Source organism: Pipistrellus kuhlii, unplaced genomic scaffold (genome assembly GCF_014108245.1).
Source record: "Pipistrellus kuhlii isolate mPipKuh1 unplaced genomic scaffold, mPipKuh1.p scaffold_m20_p_1, whole genome shotgun sequence".
Taxonomy (NCBI): domain Eukaryota; kingdom Metazoa; phylum Chordata; class Mammalia; order Chiroptera; family Vespertilionidae; genus Pipistrellus; species Pipistrellus kuhlii.
In genome coordinates, this window is record NW_023425404.1 from 42,671,323 (window position 1) to 42,698,069 (window position 26,747).

The 26,747-nt window shown below is 39.7% G+C and overlaps 1 protein-coding gene across 3 annotated transcripts in view; it reads left to right on the forward strand.

Moving 5' to 3' along the window:
* Positions 1-11,016: 11,016 nt before the first annotated feature.
* The window catches only part of WDR72 (WD repeat domain 72), a 172,015-nt gene continuing 156,284 nt past the window's right edge, over positions 11,017-26,747 (forward strand). Inside the window, exon 1 of one of the 3 annotated variants that reach the window (XM_045582387.1) lies at positions 11,017-11,121. The gene's annotated coding sequence lies outside the window, so the exon portion shown is untranslated. Of the gene's footprint in view, positions 11,232-26,747 lie in introns of all 3 variants that reach the window. The other 2 variants (XM_036441441.2, XM_036441448.2) reach the window with 2 other exon arrangements.

The following is a 26,747-nucleotide window of genomic DNA, read 5'->3' on the forward strand; positions in this document are numbered from 1 at the left end:
AATTGGCATCATGCAGAATTGTCAAGAGCAATGCAAAGTCACAAGCAAATAATTCATATGTAATGTTCTTGGTTATTTGTGTATCTTCTCCTTTCATTGTATCAGTTAAAATAATATGTATGAAAAAAGCACTATCTAAATGCCAGGAATTGTTGCTGTTATAAATTGAAGTTCAGTCCTAGTTTGTGAAATGATTTTCTCAGAATAACATATATAGTACTAGGATGCTTACTATAGACTACTCTGTTCCCTACTCTTTCTGGGATATTAATATAATTAAGTTCTGAGATTAACCTTCCTTTCATGTCAGAGAGTGCTGAAATCTATGGGACAGTTTTTCTTCTGGAAACTTCCATTTGCTGATGATTAAGTACACAATGTCACAATCATTTATATAGACAGCTGAGCAAAATTCACAAGGAGACTGCAAAATCCAAACTGTATCTGGGTCATTCCATAACATTGTCTCAGATAATTACTCTTCTTCTTGCATGAAGCAGTTAGAACATGAAAAATAACTTGGTTTGGTCACTGTTGTAGTAATAACTTAAAATTGCTTCAACAGCTACCTTTTCTAAGATCCAGAATTCTACCATAAAAATACATTTACTTGTCTTTTATAATTTTGTTTTCACTGTAGGCATTAAAAAAAAAAATGAAGAAGTACATTTGACCTTGAAATCAAGTGCTAGAAAAATAACCTGTCTAGCTGTTACTTTTTATCTAAAATATTATATTTTAGGGGCTGCTCAATGGTACTTCTATAATCAAGAATCTGCCATCATTTTTTTAAGCTCCTAGTTTCAGAGACATAACTTCTTTAAAAGTCACCCAAAGATCTTCAATCTCACTGTCAGTTCAGGAAAGAACACACACACACACACACACACACTTGGTTATTCAGTTTTAATTTTTCAAACTGTTTTCCAAAATATGTGTTTATAAAACCATTAAATTGTTGATTTAAGTAGTAAGCAAGAAGTTATGAGCATGATCTAAATATTCACAAAAAATGGTGGTGGGGGGGAGGAATAGTGGAAAGACCACTGGGCTGAAAGGTTAATATTTGAGCCTACCTCTGTCATAAAAAATGCACAACTTTTAGTGAATCCCTTAACTGCTTTATTTTCCCCCAGAAGCATAAGATAATAGTGTGTTATCTTTTTTGTTGTTGTTGTTGTTGTTTTTTGTTTTCACTCAAACTGCATGTACTCTTTAGGTCAACTGAAAGCCCATTTTACCTTGAAATATACATCCATATGCAAATTGACCATCACTCCAACATACAAGATGGCTGCCCCCATGTGGACAAAGATGGCTGCCCCATGTGGACACAAGATGGCCACCACAAGATGGCCAGAAGGGGAAGCTAGTTGGGAGGGACCAGGCCTACAAGAGAGGGCAGTTGGGGGAGATCAAGCCTGCAGAGGAGGGCAGTTAGGGGTGACCAGGCAGGCAGGGGAGCAGTTAGGCATCAATCAGGCTGGCAGGGGAGTGGTTAAGGGGTGATCAGGCTGGCAGACAGAAGTGATTAGGGGCAATCAGGAAGGCAGGCAGGCAAGCAGCTGGGAGCCAGCAGTCCAGGATTGTGAGAGGGATGTCCAGCTGCCCTACCAGGGATTGGGCCTAAACGGGTAGTCGGACATCCCTCGAGTGGTCCCAGAATGAAGAGGGTGCAGGCTGGGCTGAGGGACACACACCCCTGTGCACAAATTTCATATACCAGGCCTCTAGTAAACACATAACTACCATAATTTTCAGTATATGTCAACATAAGCAATTTCATATATTACAGTGCACAAAACAATAGAAAAAAGGAAACTCTGTTAAGAGTGACCTAAAGGAATTTTGCAAAAGGTCTCAATTTCTTAAGGCTTCCATTTTTGTAACTAAAATGTTATGTTGACTTGATAATGTTTAAAATTCTATTATTGTAATAATTAGAGCTTTAGCTGAAGAGCATAAAAATTTAAAGTCCTGTACTTCTCTCTCCAATAACCGATCAGAAGGACAATTTTTCAGTCTCTATAAGTCTTTGTCACTGCCCAGTATTTTCATAGTTTTTATATTACACAGTATTAGTTTAAAATATTATAATCTATAATAATAAAAGCATAATATGCTAATTAGACTGGTTGTCCTTCCAGATGTCCTTCCAGGATAAAGCTGGATTTGCAGCCTTGGGATTGAGGCAGCAAGGGAGGGATCCAGGCAGCTGAGGCTGTGAAGGCCTACTCTTGCATGAATTTTGTGCATTAGGCCTCTAGTCTAGTAATGCATATGAAGTGTCAACAGTAAATGCTAAATTCTTACTATGCACTTCTGGTTTAAGTTGTAAATGATAGAAACCTACTCTAGAAGTTTCAGCAGAAAATTGACTTATTAAATGTTTTGTGAGCACTGCTGAGGGTAGCTAACAGTTTAGAACTGTCCTGTGGAGATGTGATTGCCATCACTATTGGGCAGAGCCAGCAGAACTATCACTGCTGATGCAGGAACTGGATCCAATCACCAGAACCACCTCCATTCTTCCTTTTCCTTGCTGATTAATATTTCGTTATATGGCTATAACACAACTTGCATATTTGCCAGCTGAAGGACATTTGAGTTGCTACCATAAGCATTTGCATAAATTTTCATTGATCTTGGGTAAATATCAGGGAGTGGGATTGTGAGATCATAAAGCAAGAATATATTTAACTTTGGAAGAAACTGTTAAAGTGTTTCCAAAGTGTTTGAATCAATTTCCAAATTTACTAACCATGTATAAGAATTCCAGATTTTCTGTACCTTCACCAGCATTTATCAATGTCAGGTTTATATTCAGTTTTAGCCATTTTAATGTTTATGTCTTTAGTAACTAATGTTGAGCATGTGTTTCATATGTACATTTTCTATCCATAATTTTTTTGGTGGAATGGCCAAATATTTTGGCATTTTAAAATTTAGTTGTTAGTTAACTTATTACTGAGTTAGTAACTTATTAATGTTTTGGATACAAGTACTTTATCAGGTATATAATTTGAAAAAATTTCTCCTAATCTGTGACTTTTTTGTTTTAAAGATTCTCTTAGTGCTTTTCATGGACCCAAGTCCTTAATTTTGATGACATCTAATTTTCCATCTTTTTTTTTTTTAATGGATCATGCTTTTTGATGTCATATTCAGAAATATTTGCCCAAATCCAAAAATCACAAAAATTTTTTTCTCCTGTAATTTCTTCAACATTTAGCTTGGTTGTTGTTGTTTTTTATGTTAATCCTCACCCGAGGATATTTTCCACTGATTATTTTTTAGAGAGAGTGGAAGAGAGGGGAAGAGACATAGAAAACATTGATGTGAGGAGAGCCACTCCATTGGTTGCCTTCCACATGTGCCCTATCTGAGGCTGAGAGTTGAGCTTGCAACCAAGGTATGTGCCCTCAACCAGAATCAAACCCCTGGACCCTTCTGTTCTCAGGCCAATGCTCTAACCACTGTGCTAAACCAGTTAAGGCAAGAAATTTAGTTTTGTGATTTACATTTATCTAAATGTATGATTCAGTTTGAGTTAAGATGCAAGATATAGGTTAAAGTTTATTCATTCATTCAACATAGGGATGATAATAGTTCCAGTATCAATTGTTGAAAAGACTATCCTCAATTTAATAGCCTTTGCATCTTTAAAAAAATATCAACTGAGCCTTAGCTGGTTTAGCTCAGTGGATAGAGTGTCAGCCTGTGGACTAAAGGGTCCCAGGTTTGATTCCGGTCAATGGCACATGCCTGCGTGCGGCTTCGATCCCCAGATAGGGGCTTGTAGGAAGCAGCTGATCAATGATTCTCTCTCATTGTTGATGTTTCTATCTCTCTCTCCATCTCCCATCCTTTCTGAAATGAATAAAATATTTAAAAAATGATAGAAAATAAAAAATTGAAATTAACTATGTCTGAATCTGTTTCTGAACTCTATTGTATTTCACTGATCTGTATGTCTGTCCTTTCACTACTGCAACTGAAATGTAGTGTGTTATTTTATATTTAAGTCAGAGAATGTACTCCCTACAAATCTGTTCTTTTTCAAAATTGTTGATTATTCTAGTTTTTTTTGCTTTTTCATATAATTTTAGAATCAGTTTGTCAATTTGTATACAATTTTTTATAGAATTTTGATTAAGATGCACCAATTTTATACATTAGTTTGAAGAACACTTTTAAACTACTAAATCTTCCCCTTAGTGTATGTGGATATGTTAAGAGTTTATATACTCACCAGTTGAAGGATATTTAAGTTATTTCTGGTTATGAATAATGTTGCAATAAATATTTGCCTACAAGGTTTTATTTTTATTTCTCTGGGTGCTCAGTAGACTCGTTCTACCTAGAAATTCATGTCCTTTATCTTTTCTATTAGATTTTCTTCTGTTATTATTATTATTATTATTATTATTGGTCATTCAAACTCTACCTTTTCTCTGTTCTCTCTTAGGAAAATGGTTGATACGGTGTTGGGACTCCTGGGTTAATTTAGTTTTTCTTTCCCACTGTTAATTCTTTATCTTTTTTTATTTTCAGACAGATTGACTTGACTTGACTTTGTTTTTTAATCTTTCTATTGAAATGTATACATTTTTAGCATTGCTTTAACTCAAAAGAACTTTTCATTCTCTATTTCTTTTTAAGAATATAGTGTCTTAATCTTGTTTCATGGATTCAAATTTTTCTATCCCAGAAAATATTATTTAAAAGATGTTTTTATTGATTTTAGAGAGAGAGGAAGGATGAGAGAGAAGCATAGATCATCTACCTTCTGCAAGCTCCATATGGGAATTGAGCCCACACCAGAAATTAAGCCAGTGATCTTTCCCTAAATAGGATGAAGTTCAACCATCTGAGTCCCACTGTCCAGGATTGAAAATATTATTTTCTTATTTGAAATTTTATTCTGCTCCCTGAATGGTCTGTGTGTTTTTTTTTTTGTGTTTATTTTTTTTGTGTGTGTGTGTGTTTTTGTGTGTGTGTGTGTGTGTGTGTGTGTGTGTGTTTTAATTTCCTTTTTCTAATTGATATGTTTTAATCTCTTTCATGCTGGAGGTTGCCACATAATTCTGGTGATCCTTTGTTTCTTGCTAAAATGTGAAATTGATGTACTAAAAATCTGAGTGGACACTATTTGTGTAAGTGCTGGACTTGTGAAGTAGTGACCTTCAGAGTCACTCATCTACTTGAGAAACTTTAAAGAGTTATTTTCTTGATGCTTTGCCAGGGTCTTGTTCCAGCATTAAAAAGGGTTCAGCAATCTAGAGAAAGGCCATGTGTAACTGTAGTAAGAATACAGAGATGAAAGATAATTTTGAAAGGCATTGGGGGTCCCAGGATCTTTAGTTAAAGGAGATAAGTTCTCCTTGTCTCAGGACCCCTTGCTTTTTATTAACACAAATTGTCCTAAGTCAAGGTGGAGATATACACTTCAAAGGGTGAGTTTCCTTACAGAAGCATTGTCAGATTGGGAAATAGCCTATGGCTATTTGGGTATTTGTCCAGTAGGAGGCAATAACATGTAGATTTAGATGCCCTGAGCTCTCTGGCAGCAAACAATCATCCTATTCAGGTTTTGGGAAAATACCTTTAGCCATTCCCAACAGGTGATAACATATGTGACTCAGCCCTTGTTGAGTCCCCAAGTTCCATCAACCTTTTGATGAAACTCCTGCAAGTATGACTTGCTGGAACTGGCATGCTTTTTTCTTTTCCTAGAATAATTTTTTTTTTTTTTTGAGAAAATGTCTCCAGTATACTGCATAAGGTTATATGCTTAGTTGTAAGCATCATTTTAGTTGATGGAATTAAAGCACAGGGTCCCTGCTCAGCATATAAACTTTTTCCTAGCCCCTTAGTTTTCAGGACAGCCTCCATTGCTTGGGCAGAGTCTGGACTCTTTCTGTTTCTTTTGTTATGATGACATGGGTGTAAGACAGGTAAACAAGCTTAGCAAGTATTTTATCATGAATAGAAACAGAATCCTGGGAGAGCATGAGGAGTGGGTGAGAATAATTAGGGTTTAGAGAGACTGCAAAGAGGAATCATCACTAAATCTAGGTTTTGAAGAAGAGCCAAATTAATTAAAATGGATGGGAGGCAGTGATGGGCAGAGAAAGGCATCTGCAGAAAGAAATATCTGCGCAATATCAAGGAAGCTTGAAAGAGCATGGTCCATGCAGAAGCAGTAGGGGGTTCAATGCCATAATGTTGACATTTAATATGTGGGCCAGGGCAGAAGAGCAGCATTTCATCTGAATTAAAGAAAAACATATTTTTTAAAGTGTGTAAACCTTTCATCTTTTAAATGCTAAAGTTAAGTGTTTTCTTAGCTCAATCTGAACTAATTGATGTATTCCAATTCTACCAGTTGCTACTTCTATCTACTCATACATCATTTAACAAATTTGGTCCTCAATGTTCTCATCTTTAAAATGGAGACAGTATCTGCCTCTTGCAGTCAGGGTTTTTAGTTGTATGCAAAAGAAAGTAATATTTGCTAACCTAAATGCAAAGGGGGATAAAAAACAACAACTAAGACTGGATAGTATGTAGTCATGACAAAGTCCAGAATCACACTGCAGCACTGCACCATGGAGGATCACTGCCACCAACGTTGGGCACAGACCCCGAGACCTCTGCTGCACGTGGTTGGATGCAGCAGCCAGAAGCCTTGGATTGCTGCCTTTGGAAACCAGATGTGGCTGTGGTGCTGCCACCTCTCTCACCAGGATGGATTTTGTCTGGGGCTGTGAATCTGATTGGCATGGCCTAGAGTATGTGTCTATGTGCTGTGTGCAATGGACTATTAAAGAGTAAACAATGGCATGGGTTTGCAGTTTCTCCAGGAAGATATAGGCCCTGTATCATCAGGAGGGTGAGGATTTTGTAAACGTAAAAAAACAGGGTCAAAGACTGGGTAGTTAAGAAGGATGATAAGTGTCCACATAGATCATGCTACCAAAAATGTCTTTGGAAGATATAGAAAACATTATACTGCAGAAACATCTAAAAATGCCCAATATTATTAGTATCATCATCAGGAAAGTTTCTTAAATAACTTTTGTATTAGTTTCTTATTGCTGTGTAACAAATCACCATGACATTTATTATAGCAGAGTATCTGTGGGTTTAGGATTCAAGAGTGCCTGAACTGTATGGTTCTGGTTTAGGGTCTCTCACAAGGTTGCAATTAAGATGTCAGCTGGGATTGGAGGATCCATTTCCCTAATGGTATCTTCATATGAGTTGGCCTCAGTTTTATAATGACTATTGGCAGGAGGCTTCACTTCCTAACCACATAGGCCTCTCTCTAGAGCTACTTGAATGCCCTAAGAACATGCTAGTTGGCTTCCTCAAGAGAGAGTGATCCAAGAAAGAGTGAGAATAAAATGGAAGTTACAATGTCACTTTAGGATGTAGATTTGACTCTTCATCATTCCTCACTCATCAAATTTGTTAGAAGCTAGTTACTAAGTATAGCCCACACTCAAAGGGAGGGAAATTAGGCTCCACCAAAGGGAAGAATATCATAACATTTTTGAAGATGTATTAAAACATCACAGATATTTTCCCCTCAGAAATGACCAAACTAATTTATTTGCGCATTTTTTCTATTCATTTTTTTTTTGTATAATAATATGCCAGAGAATCTATTACAATTTAAATTACCACATTCCTCCAGGGATATTTATTTTACCTGGTAAAAATCTTTCAGAGCTTAAAAATGAGAGGGTTGTCCTGGATAGCATCTTAATACCAAAGAAAGACATTTCAATTATAAATGAAATGTGTCCATTTGTTCAAATGCCCAATCCTACCCCTACGATATAGAGAGTAATTGTATCCCTGCCTAGCTATCTGTTGATGTGGAGGGAGAAAAGGAAGGAGGCATTTTTATAATTTTCTGAGAGCACAAAGTATTCTAGAAACAGAAACTAAATGTCTTCAGTGGCCAAAGAGATAATACCAACGGTGAAGGCTATAAAGAGATGTGAGTCCTTTACTATTCAAATCCAATTTTAAAAAATGATGGCAACCACAATACCAGGCTAGTCAAATAAAATACCTGCACGTGCCTGGTTTGGCTCTCAGCTGAAACCTTGCTCTTCTGTTGAAGTCTACAAGGTCTGACTTGCTTCTTCTTTCTTTTTTTTAAATTTTGCTTCAGAATTAATTATTTTGGGAGCCAAAAGAGATCTTGGCCTATCTAATACAACTTCTCCATTTTAGAGATAGGAATCTGTATATATATAAAAGGCTAATATGCAAGGTGTCCCCTTGGGAGTTCGACTGGGAGACCTGGAGTTCGGTCAAATCGATATGATGTATGCTGATCAGCAGGAGGCAGCATGGAATGAAGGAAGGCCCCAACCAGCAGCTGTCAGCCAGGGAAGGAAGACCCAGCTGGCAGCCGGAAGGCCCAGATCGGCCCTGATCACTGGCCAGGCCTAGAGACCCTACTCATGCACAAATTTCATGTACTCAGCCTCTAGTGAGGGAATAAAAAAAAGGGGGTATTTGAAGGATCTGTGAGTAGCTTATCATAGATGAACAAAGTAAGTTTTGTTAATAAGTATTATGAAAGTCATTTCATTTGTAGTAAACCATTTTCTGAACACAAAGAGGTGGGAAGACTTCTTGAACTTATTGTTTTCCAGGATTACAGGTTTTGAGTAAAGTTGAACATTGTTAAGAACCACATTCCGATACAGACCAAATAATCAATATTGTATAACTTTCTTTACCCTAATAGTTTTTTAAAATCTTTTTTATAATTTGGTAGGCCCTAAAAGTACCTACCTAGGACTTTGGCCTAAGACTCAGCGCTCTGAAGACCTTTAAGATCACAGAGCTAGTTATTGCAGAGTTCAGACAAGAGGAGCCAAGTCCCAGGTTTTTACTACACCAGCACCTCTACGAAAATGAAGAGGACTCTGTTCAGAGGTAGGATGAAACTTGGGGATGAGGAGGAGATGGAAATACTAATTGTGAGATAAGATCCTGCAGACTTATAAGGTAAAGACAGGTGAGGGAATTTCCTTAAAGAACTGGGCCTGGGGTGCCTTAATCGTCTGTTACATGCATGTCATCATTCAACAACATTTATGATGCATTTGTGGTAGGCAGTTAGATAGGCATAAGCAGAGCAAGGAAGATGGGCTCGATTCTCCAGGATGGAAAGCCCCAGGTACCTCCCAAAGGACAATTGCAGGGTGGGCCCTAGCCCCCAGGGTGACTTTTCCTTCCCTAGCATAAGGCCAATCTTGAGGTTTGGATCCCCTGGCCTTTCCTCCCTAGAGATAACGCCTGGTCTCAGTTGTATTTCAGCTCCAGGCCCAGAAGAGCAACAAAACCACCCAAAGCTGACCTCAGGACCAGCTCATTGAATAATGATCCCCTTATTACCGGTGCCCGCCAATCAACTAGTGGAGACCACACCCTGAAAGAACACACCTGGAAAACTGCTGAGTATTCTATTGAGATCTTTTCCTGGAACCTCCCCTCAAATCTCCACCTTTAAAACCCTTAGGACATCATAGACTGTTGACCCTCAGAAGAAAGGCAAGGGAGGGTGGATGGGAAGAGTTCAACCAATGAATTTGTATGCATTTATGCATAACCTCTGGACACAAACTACAGTATAGGGTGAAGAGGGCCTGGGGGGAGGGGGAGGGGATAGGAGCAGTGGGAAGAGGTTAATGTAACACTTTCAACAATAAAGATTAAATCAATCAATCAATCAATCAATCAATCAATAATATAAACTCCTGGACAGAGGACCCAGCAGAACTCCCCCTCCCAGAGCACACTGGCCAGGTGCCTGTCCCTCCCCCACCCCATTCCAGGTGCATTCCCACTACTTTCCTCACTCCCACGCTCCTAAGGCCCTTCTCTTGCCTCCATAATTCCTTTCCTCAGCCCATTTCTTCTAGGGATTACTTCTTCTATGTCTGTGATTTATCAAATACCGGTACATGTTCTCTTACAGTTGGGTCTTTCTTAGCCAGAACCTGAGTAGCCAGGTTGCTGAACCCACGTTTAATCTGACCCCACCTGCCAGACACCTGGTGCCACTCCTGCTGCCTAAAACACCTTTCCTATGTGACTCAGCTCACAGGCAGGGAAGCCAAGCAACAAACAATGTCAGTTATTTGTGACCAGTGTTACCTATGGGCAGAGGAAGTGAGGAAATCCCTAGGGTGAACCACAGGAACACCTGGGGGGGAGGGGGAAGTGACATTCCAGATGGACCAATGATAGGGACTTTGGGAAGGCGCCAGGAGGGTCCTAGTCTGAGGGGTTTCACACAGGAAGATCCATGATATGTGAACTCTGACCTCAGAGCAGACCTAAAACGTGTACCTGACCAAATAGCCTCAATATTGGAAAGCCAGATGTCAGTGAACAGGGAGTGGTTAAAATCTCTCCCCACCTGTTTCAGGAACCCAAGACTAAACTGCCCAGACGGTTTGAAGGGTCAATTAAAATAACTGAGAACCCTGCAGAAAAACAATCTGTCCCTCCCATTTTTCTAAACCACCCCTCAGTTCTGGTCCTTGGGCCACTCCTAGGTTAGGACGCAGGTTTCTCTGATGACTTTTCCACCCATTCTAGATACCTGGAATCTCACTCCCAAGGGGGAGTTCTGCTGGGTCCTCTGTCCAGGGGTTTATATTATTGATGCAGTTTTGAGGGGCGTTCCTCTCCTGCCTTATGGGAAATCTTGGGGGTCCCCGCCCCTGCTAATGCCCTGGGCTTGTTTCTGCCACCTCACCAGTCCTACCTTGAATTTCCAATTAGCGCCAGTTCTCTCCAGCCCTGGAAAGACAGGCACCTCCAAGTTGTGGGTGGGCCGGTTCCAGCCGCCAAGGCCCAGGGAGAGCTGGAGGGAGAGAGGGCGGGACCACAGGGCGGGGCAGGCGGAGGAGGCGGAGAAGGGGGGGGTATTGGAGGTAGGGGTGGAGCAGACCTGGGGAGGGGCGGGACCCTGGGAGAAGGGGCGTGGCCTGGAGGAAGCCTCGCGGTCCCGAAGGGTGGCCCCCTGTCCGGCTGTCCAGCCCTCGGACCCCCAGGCTGCTGTCCGGCTGCAAGGAGCCTCAGGTGAGGCCCCCCTGGCTCGGCTCAGGCTTCGGATCCCAGGCGGGGCGTCTCCGGGTGCCCAAGGGGTGCCACTCGGCTCTGTTCCGTGAGCCCTCTGGCGGGGAAGGAAGGTGAGCGCACGCAGCTGTGGGTTCATCCTCTTCGGCTCCAAGTTTCCGCAGGTGGGAATGTCCAGATGTCGCCACAGTAGTGACCCAGGCTGCGCATCTATCAGACCGTCCTTTGGGGTGTGTGTGTGTGTGTGGAGGTGGTGGGGATGGGGGGCGGGGAGTTGGCAGGGGGCTCAGTATTCCTGCCTGTGGTCCTGGGAGGAGCTGCTTCCAGAGACTTTTAGAGGCTCGCCTGTTTCTTAGGACAGTTCCTCCAGACTTGGAAGTCTGGCAGCTAGGGAATCTGCGTCCTTTACTTTAATTCCAAATTGATTTCCATAGCCAGGAACACACCCCGGTGGGCCTGAGCCAGAGCAGGGGTGACAGCCCCCGGGCTGTTGGGGAGCCGGCCTGGCCAAAACCTCCCCCAGCGCACCTGCGGCTGAGCCAGCAATAACCAAGGCAGACACAGTTTTGTCACCTGTAAAGTTGGACAAAGAGCAGGGAAATAGTGTGTGTGTGTGTGTGTGTGTGTGTGTGTGTGTGTGTGTGTGATGTCTGCACTGACCACGGACAAAAATCTGGAAAAGATGAAATACTAGGAATACTGCCTTCGCGATGGGCTCTTTCTTATTCCTCCCTCATTCATTAGAGCATGTTTTGGTACTTACCTAAACTTTTAACCAAGGTGTAAAGAGAATGTTGCAATACAGCGACCTTAACGTTTTCTTCCTCCCTCTTCCAGTTATATACTAAGTGACTTCAAGGTCACCTGTTGGGAATGTTTACCTAAAGAGAGGGCTCCTCCCCCTTCCTCCTTCCGTCCTTCCCACCACACTGGGCAGCTCCCCTCTGCCTGGGGTCTGGGGAGAGGAACGCACCCACTGTTGCCACGCAAATACTTGTGGTTAATTGGGTCTCCTATTTGTTCCTTAGCCTTCCTTGATTTAGTTCCTTCATTATTAAAATGTAAATAGTGTTTTCTGTAAAGAAAGCCAAGGGAGGAGGAGAAAAGGAAACTGCCCATGAAGTGGTCTAGTGAAGTGATTATTTGTTTAAACTGCAAAAGTTGGAACTCCATTGAATTCCAATATGTTTACCTCTTTGGAGGAAAGATGTTTTAAAATTAATTACAATATTAACAAAACATTGATTGTTGCTCAGCTGATATGGCTCAGTGGTTGAGTGTCAACTTATGAACCAGGAGGTCAGGCTTCTGTTCCTGTCAGGGCCCATGCCTGGGCTGCCTGCTGGATCCCCAATCAGTGATTCTCTCATCATTGATGTTTCTCTCTCTCTCTCTCTCTCTCTCTCTCTCTCTCTCTCTCTCTCTCTCTCTCTCTCTCTCTCTCTTCCTTTCTGAGATCAATAAAAAGTATACTAGAAAAACAAAACAACAAAACAAAAACATTCACTGTTAAGCCTCTCTCTGTGTGTGAAATCTACCAATAGAGTGAATGCCTTAGAAATTTGAGGTTCTGGCCGAAACCAGTTTGGCTCAGTGGATAGAGTGTCGGTCTGCGGACTGAAAGGTCCCTGGTTTGATTCCGCTCAAGGGCATGTACCTGGGTTGTGGGCACATCCCCAGTAGGAGGTGTGCAGGAGGCAGCTGGTCAATGTGTCTCTCTCATTGATGTTTCTATTATAGCTCTCTATCCCTCTCCCTCTCTGTAAAAAATCATCAATAAAATATATTTTATAAAAAGAAATATGAGGTCTGGTTAACATGGGATCAACTATAATAGAAGTGTATTTAGGTTATAAAGGACTTTATGGAACCTTGACAATAATGATATTATTTTAAAGTTTCAAGATTTCTACATTCAGTTAGATGTCTTTGTGGCTTGAAAATTCACCTACTCTTTCTGGTATTTAATACTGTTATAACCTGTGGCATCTCTTATTAATAATTCTGTCAGTGTATTATAAAGGGCATCTCTCCGGAGCCCTATTTTGAATGAATAGTTTTTTGTTTTTTTCCTAGTGAGGTGGTAATATTTTTATGTTTAGTTCTGCTCTAGACTGAATTAGAGGCAGGGAGAGGAGGTGAGGATCAAGAGAACCTGTGCACTGAGTTCTAGTTCCAGATCAGTTTTGGAGTCTTGGCAAGTTCCCAAGTTAATTCTGGAAAACTTATGTATGCCATTTTTTCTTCAAAATAAGGAAGTTCTCATTGTTCTTACTAAAAGGACATTCAGGTCTCTTTGAACTCTTGTATAAAAGTCAAATTCTTATCTCTAGAGGTAGGTATCACTGCTCTAGAGAAGTCTCTTCTAGAGTTTCCAGAAGGTGTCCCAACTTGCTGGGCACTGCCCCAACCCCACCTAAGTAAGCAGTGTGGTGCCATGGTTAAGAGCATGAGTTCTGAGACTGATGGAACTCTCCATTTTCCAGCTCTGATCTTGGGCAAGCTACATATATTCTCCAATCTCATTTTCAAGTTTAGAATAAAGATAATAATAATAATTACTAGGGTCATGGAGGTCAAGTGAAGGGATGCACATAATGTAAGTAGCACAGTGTCTATAACTTGATAAACGGTAGTGTTATAAAACAAAATTCAAATGAGGGTATTTGAAGATCTGATAGGTTTTATTAGGAGATTCATAAATGGGTCAGCATCCTATCTAGCAACTAGGAGTGCTCTTAAAGGTTCTCAAAATGGTAGGTCTTTATGGGAAGAAGTGCAGGGGGAGTTATTAACAAAAGAAAAAGGAGAATACTCTTGGGTAAGGGCAAGGTGTCTTGGGAGAAGTTTTTTATCATGCAAATTGACTCTGTCCAAGTGGTGGGAGGTGAGGGAATGGAGAGGGCCCATATAACAGATGACCTCATTGGTGTTGACCAGAAAATTCCAGACTGATTAATATTATATGTCTGGGAGTCTTGAAACTTCAATTAGATTAGGTATTAAATCTAGGTTTGGTATTTGGGCTTTTCAGCAAGAATGGCACCATTTAGGGCCTGTGGTTTTCTCTTTACAGTAAGAATTGTTGTTTTTAACACTGATCTCTCCCCTCTTTTACTTTAACAAGATGATAATTAACCTGAAAAAAAAAATGTCAAGTTCTATGTATGGTTTTTGTTTTGTTTTGTTTTGTTTTTTTTAATAAGCAAGTACAGGATGAGGAAGTTGTTATTAATCAACCTCATGGTTATTTGACTGCATGTTTCCCCTGAGTCAGCAGTGGATTGTGAAGGCCCAGCAAGATTTTGGCTGTTTTAGTAGAAATTGGAATGCATTTCTATAACCAAGGATATTTTTTCTACATTTGTCTTTTGCTTTTTGTGCAGACCTTACAGCTACTCTCATTTACTCACTGACCTGTCTCAGGGAAGAAAGGAGAAGCAACTCTTAGAGCCCTATCATATTTATTCATATCATATTTATTCGGAAACACTTGGACTTGCCCTGCAGCATTTTTTCACTTTCTGATACATGTTGAACTACCTGAGGATAGAATGCAAAGGAAAAAGGGACATGTTCCTGCACTCTAAGCATTCATAGTATAGTTCAGGTAGCAGACAGAAATAATTACAGCAGTATTTATTGCACTCTAAGCTCAGATAAAGGGAGTAAAAGGAAAGGTGAGAGTTGAGTTCTAAATATCAGCCAGGAGAGGCTCAAAGTGTCACCTGAAAGGGACCAGACTGAGGCTGGTCTGCCCTTGCATGGTCTGGAATAAACCGCTTGCTTTTAAAAAAGTTTGTATTTATTGATTTTTATAAAGTGAGAGAGGAAAGAAAAGAGAAAGAGAGAGAGAGAGAGAGACTAATTTGTGCATTCATTTGTTAATTTTTATAGGGGCCTGGACTGGGTATCAAACCTGAAACCTTGGCTCTAATCAACTGAGTGTCTTGCTAGGGCAAAGCTATTTGCTTCTACGTGTGGGTGGTTAGGGAAGATAAGATCTTGCGATTTATTAGCTGGCTGTAAATTCCTTGGCCTTGTCTCAGTTTCCCCATTTCACTTGCTAAGAAGATTCTTTTACCGGACTGATCCTTGTGCAATTACTCGGTAATTGCAAAAAGACCAATCTGAGAAGATTTCATGAGAATGACGGTGCTGTACTACAAGCCTGCAGACGATGACGTGTATGTATGTGTGTGTGTGTGTGTGTGTGTGTGTGTGTGTGTGTGTGTATGTATGTATGTATTTCAGCAAGAGGGAGAGCAAGAGCCTTTCCCAAATTGTTTTGTCCCTGAACAAAGGATGGGATTTATTTTGATTCAGGGAAATTCATGCATAAACATTGAGCTTTCTCATCACATGTATAGGTGTGGGCATTCCCATACATGCTCAGTTAGACAGCATGCCTATACATACATCACATGTTTAGCTATAGCCACGAAATAATTTCCTTACTTTGCTTCTGCCTTTTCTCTATAAAATCTCTCCCTGAGCCCATCCTATTGGTGCTGCTTTCCTAACCTCTTACAGTTTGGTACTGCCTGATTCAAATCTATTTTTGCTCAAATAAACTCTTTTAACAGTTCATTATCACTCTCTCACTTTAAGATATAATGGCTGGGTGGTTTCAAGCCTATGAAAATAAAAAGATTCCATCTGTAGAGACCTGCTTAGAGACTAAGCTTACCTTAAGCATTTTTAAATGTGAATGTAAATTACCAGCTGAATATTACAGTAGTTAAAGTCCTCCCTGAGAAGCCCTCTTGGATCCTCTCCCTAGCCGGGGTTCAGTGCAGCCTCCTGTGAGTGCTCCATATACCTTGCAGGAACCAGGCCTCAGCCCCTCTCTCTGTGTGTGGTGATGAGGACTGGAGCCTTCCTCTCAGTCTGAAGGGGTGACCAGAGTTAGGCACATGGTTGGCGCTTTGTAAATACTTGTTAAGCAAATTAACCATTATGTTTGGAACCACTATTAAAACAAAGTTTACTTATTTTATAATTTTCTCTTTAAAAATGTTATTGATTTTTAGAGATAGAAGAAGGGAGAGGGATAGAGAGCTAGACACATTGAGGAAGGGAGAGGGAGAGAGAGTTAGAAACATCAGTGAGAAACATCACTGATTGGCTGCCTCCTCCAGGATTGAGCCTGGGCATATTCCCTGCGTGAGAAGGAAACCTGGGACCTCCTGGTTCATGGGTCAACACTCAACCACTGAGCCATGCCAGCAAGGCCTCTTTTCTCTTGTAAATGTGAAAAACTGTGCTAATTCTAGATGCTTGCTTTGAAAAATACAGTGTATTCAACTACAATCACTATTTAGAAACTGAAAGTAAAAATAAATTTTAGTAGCATTATACATACTTTTATTTTAGTTAAGAGAAATAGTGACTGTGATTTTTAATACCCCATCAGGTCACATGAGCACAAGGATACTTATTTCTCCTCTTCTGAGGCACTGGTAGGGGAGCATTTGAATCATCTTTTTCTGTGCATTTTGATTTCCTATTGAACAATAAATACAGAAAGAGTGATTTTGTTGTTGTTGTTTTCCTTGTTTTGTCTTATTGTTGTTGTTGTTTTTTAAGTTAGATCACAGATGTAAACCAAGTCGGAGAAACTCTCTTGAATAGCTAATGTCTGTCTACTGAAGGAGAAAATTATTTTCTGCCCTCTGTGTTCATGTGTATAGAACATATGTTCTGAGTAGCTGCTATTTTCGCTGCCTCTTTTTCCAGTTGAAGTGCAACATAAACTATTTTAATTAATATTGTGTCACCAAAAGGGATTGAAATAGCCAATTGAATTCTACCAAGATAGAGTCTTTTGATGAAAACATATCTTTATTGATTGTGGATGAAGAAAATCATTCTTAAAATGAAATCCAGAGAAAAATCATATCCCTCAGAGAAATTTTCTGAGTGGCAGGCTGAGATTAACATCATAAAATTGAATTTGTGCTGCAAGCCCTTGATGTAATCAGCAGCTGGGAGATGGCGTTGCCCTCGCTGTGCTCCCTCTGATTGTGGTGAATTATTGTGTGGAATGAAATAAGTGTTTCTGGTGCCCCTCCTCCAAGAAATACAAACCAGGCATTACTAGCTAGTTTCTTGCTAGTTAAAATGGTTTGGATCTTTTCCAGACCTTTTTAGTCTTACATATATCCGTAAACTATGGGTGTTGGGTATTTATTTATGTCTCAGGGGATTCCTTTATGTCACTGGATAGTGAGTTCTTTGGCCAGTAGAAACTGAGCAGAGCAGAGCAGACATGAGAGAGAACTCCTTGCCAGGAACTTTTTTCCCTTGTAGAGTAAGCAGAGGCTGGGGATATTAGAAAGTGCTACATTTGCCTGGTTTCTGTTGGCCTTTTGGTCCAGTCAAGCTCTTCCCTGTCCCCCTTGGCTGCCTCTGTGACATTCACTGCATTAAGTCATCACAATTTGGAAATTCATATTTGTACTGTGAGTCTTGTTCCATGGCACCTGTGTTACTATGGGCTTTGTTGTTGTTTTATGCCCCGATGCTTTGAAAACAATCTTGCCCATGCATGCACTTCTACACATGTAATGAATAGGTCTTGCAGATTAAGTGGAAAAAAATCTACTTATACATTTGCCCTCAGAGTAAAGAGTGACTTGGCAACTTAACCACCACTGTGGTTGAAACTCAGTTGTGTTTGTTTTGTTTGGATTTAAAAATAGGTGGGTTGGCCTGTCTGTAAACAGGAACTCTAAGCTATGACAGGTACTAGTGTCATTATTGAGTGAATTCACTCACTCTCAACTCCTTTGAGAATGAGGATGGTCCCTAAAGTCAGACAGATCTAGGATGCTATCAAAGCCAAGGGATTTAGGTTTACCAAGCATGTTTTCTCAATAATACTGATGGTGGGTGCACAGGTGAAGTGATGTAATGCATGGAAAAACTCCTGGCACATCTGGAATACTCATGATTCTAGTTACCATTCAGAAAAAAACACTTGATGAATTGAATTTATAACACTATGTCTTAAAACTAAGAAAAAGGGGAAAGGATAATTAAGGCAGAAAGGGGGGATGTGTTCTGGAATAGGGAAAGTGGGAGGACCCAAGACTAGGAAGTCAATTATAAAGCAGTGAGGTAGGGGAGTATCAAAAGGAGATAGGATTTGCCTTTGATCATGACAGACATTCACAAAGATGAGAAGAATGGTTGCACCACCCATGTCTTAAATGAATGTTAGAATGGGCTGGAGGTCCCAGAACATATCTTTTTTTAAATGGAATATTCTAGTAAGACTAAAGTTCTGTTGGATTCTAACCTTCAAGTCCTAATCCTCCCTCTCCTATTCTTCCTAAACTACCATGAAATTCTTCATCCATGGCCTTCTCCATGTAAATCTATTTTAATCAAGCTTTTGCTAGGATCCTGGAGTACTCTGAGAAGGTGGGATTATTGGCAGAGGATCAGTGTTTTCTGTCCAGTCAGAAAGCACCAACATCAGGGGAGTTAGGGAGGTTTCTCCAAATAAATCCATATTCCTGCCTATGGGTGTGCCTTCCATGTTTATTCTGAGAGGAAATGAGAATTGTCATGATGGTTGTGGACTGACTTCCAATGTCAGTTTGTGTTGAAGTTGGGAGAAGGGATATAGATGTTAGAGCCAAGGAAGGAGACAGTGGCCCATGGAAAAATACAGAATATTTCTAAGAGAGAAGCCTGGTTGTAAGGGATACACCATCAGTAACATTAGAAATAAAGTGCCCACTCTGTATCAGTTATTTATGAATTTATGACTTGACTTGTAGGTTCTGAATTCGATGTTTTAAAAAATTATTTCACCTTTAATTTACTAGGGCTTTTAATAATAACAACCCATTGAACGATTAAATGAATATATTCCTTTCACAGGGAACCTATAATGTGGATAGAAAGGAGTTTTATTCCTTGAAGCCAGGGAGTCAACATGGTTGGGTCCTTGTGAGGACTCTGAGGAGGAGTCTGTTCCCTGCCTGCCCCCTAGTTTCTGGTGTTTTGCTGGCAATATTTGGCATTATGTGACTTGTAGAAGTATCATCTCATCTCAGCCTTCATCTTCATGTGGCTCTCTCCCTATGTGTGTCTTTCTCCAAATATCCCTGCTTTATATGGATGCCAGTCATATTGGATGAAAGACCACTTTAATCCAGTATGGCCTCATCTTTAATTAATTATATTTACAATGACCTAATTTCAAAATAATGTCACATTTTGAAGTTCTGGGGCTTAGGACTTAAACGTGTGCATTTTTGAGTGGGCTCAATCCAACCGAAATGGATGGGGAAGTGGTAGACTTCGCTCTACTTTACCAACTTGATACCTCTATAATTCTGTCTTCATATCTCCTGCTTAATTTGCTAGCAAATAGAATCTTCTATAAATGATGAATAATAAAATAAAGCATTATAAATGACAGGATTCCATTTGTTGTACTGCTGTTTACTTAGCAGGATTCATACGCAGATTTTGAGATTAAAAATGCCTGCCAATAACAGCAGCTAACTTTATTGAATTCTCACTCTCTAAAAATTTATCTAGATTGTCCCACTTTCATATCAACCCTATTAGATTGATATTGTTATTGACTTATATTTTATTGAGGAGAAACCAGTATGCAGTTGTAAAGTAAGCTACCTCCCCAAGGACATAGAGTAGTAGAGTTGGCATTCCAATCCAGGTTGATGACTTCTAGGGCCTCACCATTGGGTAAATACTTTCTTCTTAGTCTTACTATAGCCGGATAAGATTGATATTATTCCCATTTGATGGGTGAGTAAAATAAAGTTTAAATTAACTAGGAACTTGCTGATCACAAAACCAGCAAGTATATAACAATTTTATTTCTCTGGGGGAAGTGTTCCTTGTTCGATTTCAAACTCCACCGGTGTTTTCTCCCCAAACACTCTTGCATTTAGTTTACTGATCACACCTGTGGTAACTCAGGACATGCCTGTCTCCTTAGATGCCTGTGAGTTCCTTGAGGTTGTGACGGTCTTTAACTTTCAGGTCCACATACCTAGAATTTTGCATGGTCTCTGGCACATAGTCAAAACTCAATATTTGTTAACTAATTGTCTAGAAGTAAAGGCAAAGAAGCCAAAGAAAAGGGAGACCAGTTGAAGATACAAGAAAGGGTTAATACATGGAGTAACTGAAATGACAGAAGATGAAATTTGGGGTAAAGAGAAAAATGTTATTATGAAAGATGAGTATGTCTATCTTAGAAAACTAGGCTTAACATAAGGAAAGGTACAGAATATTGAAATGATAAAAGGAAGTTCATTAATTTCTAAGTGCTGGATTTTCTTGGTTAATTGGAAGGAAGAATCATCAACTAAGAGTGCTTTGGGGCAAGGGATTGTTTGGTTAAAAATTAGAGGAAGATAATTCACTTGGGATAGATTAGAGATATGTTTCCCAAGATGATTTTAGGTAGTGCACAGCAAATTTTTATCATAAGTAAAATAAATACTTATACAGTGGTTATTTTAATTTATATTTTGAGAAAATCTCAAAATATCATATCATATTCATTGGTTTTGTGGATAATAATGATTGAAATAATTTTAAAGAGACTCAGCTATCTTAATTTATTCTTAAATAAGTTAATACTTAAAGTGAGTTAATTTGAAGTAATGTTAGGCAAATACATTATGCTTAAATACAGCAAAAAAATCACTCAAGTTTGGAAATATGTTTACAGAATTCACACAAAAATTTTTTTTATCTAATAGTATGAATACTTAGTTAAAATGAATCATAAGATGACTCAATACTTAAATACTTAAATACTTTGAGGTCAGGGACTGTGTTTTTCTGTTCTTTGTGCTCTCGTTAGTCCAACCCACCTTTTTTAATACATTTAGTTTTCAATAAATATTTGTTGGATTTATTTAAAAATGGACTAGAATAGTGGTGTTTTTGGTCATAGTAAATGCCTTTAAGTTAAAAAAAGAAATTTTGTAAAATTTAGCATGTTTCATGTAGAATAAACTAAAATAAAACATATTCACTTCTTAAAGCCTACAACTAAGATTTTAGAAATAGATTGGAATCCATGAAGATGTTCAGTGACAAATAAAGGAGCCACCTTGAAAGAAATGAACCATCCTCAGTTTTCTTTAAGTACCCTAATGCTGTCTCTTTAACAATGTCTCTTTAAACCTGATATTAGTTTAGTTAAGTGACCTCTGTTGAACTACAGCTTAATGAGCAAGGAGGTGAAATTTGAAGGTAACTCAGTACTTTGTGAAAATCTCTCTCAAGCCTGGGCGTTGCTGAGAACTGTGATGGAAATTTCACCTGTATCATCAGAGGGATTGTGATTTCTTCTGCTTTATACACGTTCCAGATCATGGGTGTTTTGAGTTCAGGATTAATTTGCATATCTGTTTAATTCTTTCTTTGCTCTCTGGGTTATTTTTACCTACCAAGGTATTCCTTACCTAAAATACATTACTTTCTAGCGATTCTTAAGTACCAGTTAACCAAATCACTCAGTAACATTTTTGGAGGTGTGTGGCTTTGGTACTGGTTAAGGGTTAATTCTGAAATAGTCATGCTCCACTGGGCAGATCAGGTGGAATTTTATGTGTTATTAAACATACATGCCTTGGGCAGCCTTTGGCTTTGTAGAAACTAGGTAGTGTTTATTTATTTGTTTGTTTTTACTTTTTCTAAGGAGTGATCTGATTACAGCCTGTCTTTTGCTTCCAAGGCATCTGCAGACAGCTTTTGGGGGGTAGGGCTTCCTTCTTTTAAGACCCCACCCAGCTGTGCTCGGAACCCTGAGGCTGCTTGCCTCATATTCCCATGTGGATAAAGTAGCCCTCACTCTGCCTTATCTTCTACCCAGATACTTTCTCTCCAGCTTACTTCTACTCCTTGTTCCTTCAGAAAGACCTCTTTGCCCTCCCAACTTATTAACACTTAGACTAGCTAGCTCTGTGACATTATCAAAACTTTGGTCTCCAGTCTCTCCATTTATGTTTTCAATTTTATTGAGGTGTAATTTTAACTTTATTAGGTGTAATAATAAACGACACCCATTTAAAGTGTACATTTTGATGAGTTTTCACACTCCAAACTCTTGTAACCTAAACTCTATGTTTAGAAACAAAACTCTCTCTGACCTCTAGATGACCAAGTTATCTTTTATGAAGCCAGGGACATGAAGTGATTTGTTTCCCTGAGTTTTGAAGAAGTAGTTGGGATCTCTCTCTAATTTCACAGAGGTCACACAACTCATAAGTAGCACATCTGAGAATTTAACACAGATCTTATTTCAAAGCTTATATTATTAACTGCTAGGCTATTTGTACTTTCCTCACAGGTGTTACCTTGTTCAGGAAGTTATTGTTATGCCTGGTAACTGAGGTCTTCATCCATTGTATTTTTTGTTTGGCAATCTGCAGTCTAGGGGTTGAAATTTCTCTATCTTTGAGGCTGGTGAGGCAGAGACTTGTTGTCTGGGTGTGTCCCTGAAGAAAGCTATTTGTAACCAGGCAAACAATTCCAATGTCCAGTAGACACCAGCCATAAAACCACATTGGCATCATACTCAGCATTCTGTTAGCCTCGCCTAAGTCAAAGAGATGAAAACAAATTGTTACAGGGAAGAAGATGAAGGTGCAAAGCAGGATAAGACTGTAATTAACGCTGCACCACCACCTTTTCTTGCACTTGGCAGATACTGTATGTGTGGAAAAAGGGCTAGAAAGTGTTAGCCCAGGTTTCTAAACGGTAATGGTGGCTACATTGGAGCCTGAATGCATAAGAAGTTTTATTGTTGCTGTTTTGCTTGACTTTTTGTTTTTTGTTCATTATATTTAAACATTTGTAAGTAGGCACCAAATAACAAAGAATTTTGCTTAGCAGAGCTGTAAGACTGTTTGGAGGGGGAGTCTGGTTTGACTTTGTCAGAGTGCATTGGGGAGAGTTCCGGGTGGTCTATTAGTAAACAGCCTGGTTCTGGTTCTCGCTCAGCTGCTCTCTTCCTGGGTTCCTTTGGCCAAGTATCAAACTGTCCCGGCCTCCATTCGCTAATTTGTAGGAGAGGAGGGGATGATAGAGATCTCCTGTAGTTTAAGGTATCCAGTGGCCCTAGGATGTCTATAGGATAGCCAGCTCAATTTGGATTTCAGATAAACAATAAATAATTTTTGTCAGCATGTCCCATATAATAAGCAATAGTTTTTGCATGTCTGTGTACACATGTCCCAAATATTTCTTAGGCCAGACCTATTCTAAACATTATTTACTACATCTGGAAGCAGTTAATGGCTATTTTTAGTTGCCAGTAGGTTTTTTCCAACCATATTATAGTTTGGACTCTCTAGCAGGGGTCCTCAAACTTTTTAAAGTGCGGGCCAGATCACGGTCCCTCAGAGAGCTGGAGGGCCGGACTATATGAACTACTAATTCCTACTGTAACACCTCGGCTGCGCTCACTGCCCAAAAAACCTGGCAGGCCGGATCAGACTCCTCTGCGGGCCGCATGTGGCCGCGGGCCTTAGTTTGAAGACGCCTGCTCTATAGCTTTAAGTCAATTAAGTTTTACTTAATTCAGTGTCTCCCACTCTTTTCCACATCAAAACATAAATACAGAAAAAGATTGTCTTTGTATACCCCTGGGTTGAGGGTGACTATTTTTCTCACCCTTTGTATCAACTGTTTATGATCCAGTATGTGCCATGGCATATGTTGGGAGTCTCTGATTTATTTAATTTACATCATAGGTTATAGGAAGGAAGGACAAAGACTTCTATTGTTGAAATCCTATTTCAGTGAAAATGAAAGCAGTACGTATTGAAGGTGTTCCTTCAATCTATAAGATACATTCAGTTGATAAAAATCCTTATATAAAACATCAGGCTGTAACTAGTACTTTAAAAATCAATACTAAAAATGAGGAAAATCATAATGATTTCATTGAATATGGCGTTTTCTAGAAGGAAAAAAATTATACATTTATGTATTTTGAATGACTAAAAATCATTCAAATAATGATTGGCAAGTAACAGTATGAAACCTCTTATTTAGAAAAAAAAATGTGGAGATTATAAGATGAATGTTTGACTTTATTAGCCATAATAGGGAATCTAGGCATTATGGCACAAACAGTACTGGTCTTATTTCATACGTCCCTTAATTTCTATCTATATTTAAATACTAGGGGCCTGGTGCACAAAATTTATGCACTGGAGGTGGGGAGGGGGTTTCCTCAGCCCAACCTGCCACCTCTCACATACTGGGAGCTTTCAGGGGATGTCCTACTGATGGTTTAGGCCCGTTTCCCTAAGCCGAAGTCTGGCCTCCCTTTGTGCATGGGAGGGATGTCCCTTAGCCCAGCCTGCACCTTCTCCAATGGTGGACCCCTTGGGGGATGTCTGACTGCCTGACTGGCAATTGGACATCCCTCTCACAATATGGGAGCACTGGCTCCTAACCGCTCACCTGCCTGCCAGCCTGATTGCCCCCTAACCACTCCTCTGCCAGCCTGATGGTCCCCAACTGCTCTTTCCTGCCATCCTGATTGCCCACAACTGCCCTCCCTTGCTGGGGCCTGATCACCCCCAACAACCCTTTCATGGTATGACATCCCTCTTCCTCACCAGACGGTGGAGATGCTGGGACTGGTCTCCTCTATGCCATGTAGAGCCACGGGACCCCCAGGCTTCACCTTGCAGAGTGGCCGCTGGACCCTTCCTCTGCTGTATGGACAGCCATCTTGTGACAACGTGAGGGTGTGATGCCACTTAGGCTATTATTAGTATAAATCAGAGATTTCTGGGGAATGGTCCAGGGTCTTAGAACACATGGATTTACTCTCTCTCTTATTGTTAGCAAGGCACTACATTTCTGGGATGATTTTTGAAATTTTGCTACAAAAATATGAGAGAGAAAGCCTTTTCAAAAGTGACTTTGAAGATGTGCATCCTTTTAATCAATTACTCATTCTCACCGCACAATTTGTTTAGTGTCTCAGAGTCTCAAATGATCTTAATAGTTATCTAGACCACATTTCTCATTGCCAGTTTTCTTATAAATTATGGAGATTAGATTAATGATCTCCAAGGCCACTTCTTGCTCTGAGTTCTAGATTATACGTGCAAGATATAATGATAGCATACTATGTATATTATAACCATCTGCTTTTATTTACATTCTGAATATATTCCTCATAATAGAGCTGAGATGTAGGCAACACAGGTGATGGTAACTTCATTTTGCTAGATATTACTTGTATAATCTAGATATAAAGGTCACAAGGGTAATAGCCACCCTAGGGCAGGTATCTGAATTCCACATCTGTTTCCACTACATTTAGCAATCCAGAGGGTTCAGGATTAATTCTGGTTAAGATATGATGTCTTGTGGCTTTGGTCTTGGTGTTTTTCTTTTCTGATTTGTATATTAAGACTTCTATGACTATCAATGGTTTTAATCTATGAAATGTCTTGAATTGTTTGATTTTCTAAACTCCAAATGCCTTGTATTTTTTTAGGTATTTAAACATTTGTCCATCCATATTTGCATGGGTGGATACTTTATCAGATGAGAGTCTTCATATTATAATGTATATTTTCATTCATTTGTTCAGCAAATAGTTACTGAATACCTGCCTGTCCTAAACCCTCTTTATGTCCCCATAATATAGCAGTGGGCAAGTCAAAAAGAAGTCTCTGTCTTTGGAGGAGAATTTAAAATCTAGTGAATTTGAAATGAATTTCATATGAATCTGAATGAATCAAAAGTGTAATGGCAAAGAAGTTTGCTTTGAGTAACTGTTGCTATTGTTCCAAGATATGGAAGCTAGAATTAAAACAGTAGTAATTTACTGAGTACATTCTGTGTTCTACATTGTATGCATGTTCTTATTTCATCCTCACAGTATACCCTGCACTTAGTTTAGTTATTCTCACGTTACAGATGAGAACAATGAAGCTCAAAGGCTTACTTTTAAAAACATTTAAAACTCACAAACAAGTAGTAAGAATAACACACAAATCTATTTTCATGAAAAGTATTTGATAGGAAGTTGCCTAAGTATTACCTCCCCCTTTTCAGAATATTTTAGTATATAAAACAAGGTTATTAACCCTTGCAATCACAATAAATCCTTCAAAACTAGGAAGTTAATATTGATATTGAAGCTTGGTGCACAAATTTGGGCACCAGTGGGGGTCCCTTGGCTTGGCCTGTGGGATTGGGCCAAAACTAGGTCTCCAACATCTCCCTAGGGGTCCCAGATTGCGAGAGGGCAAAGTCCAGGCCAAGGGACCCCACTGGTGCATGATCAGGGCTGGAGAGAGACATGAAAGGCTGGCCATCTGGAGAGGGGCTGTGAGAGGGCTCCAGAGTTTGTCCGGCCTATCTCACTCAGTCCGGGACCCCAGAAGCAAGCTGACATACCAGTTAGAGCATCTTCCCTCTGGTGGTCAGTGCACGTCGTAGCAACAGGTTGACCAGCTCACTCTCTGCCCCCTGGTGGTCAGTGCACATCATAAGGAGCAATTAAGTGGTCTTTGCATATCAGCATATTATGCTTTGATTGGTTGAACAACTGACCAGACACTTAGCATATTAGGCTTTTATTATATAGTATT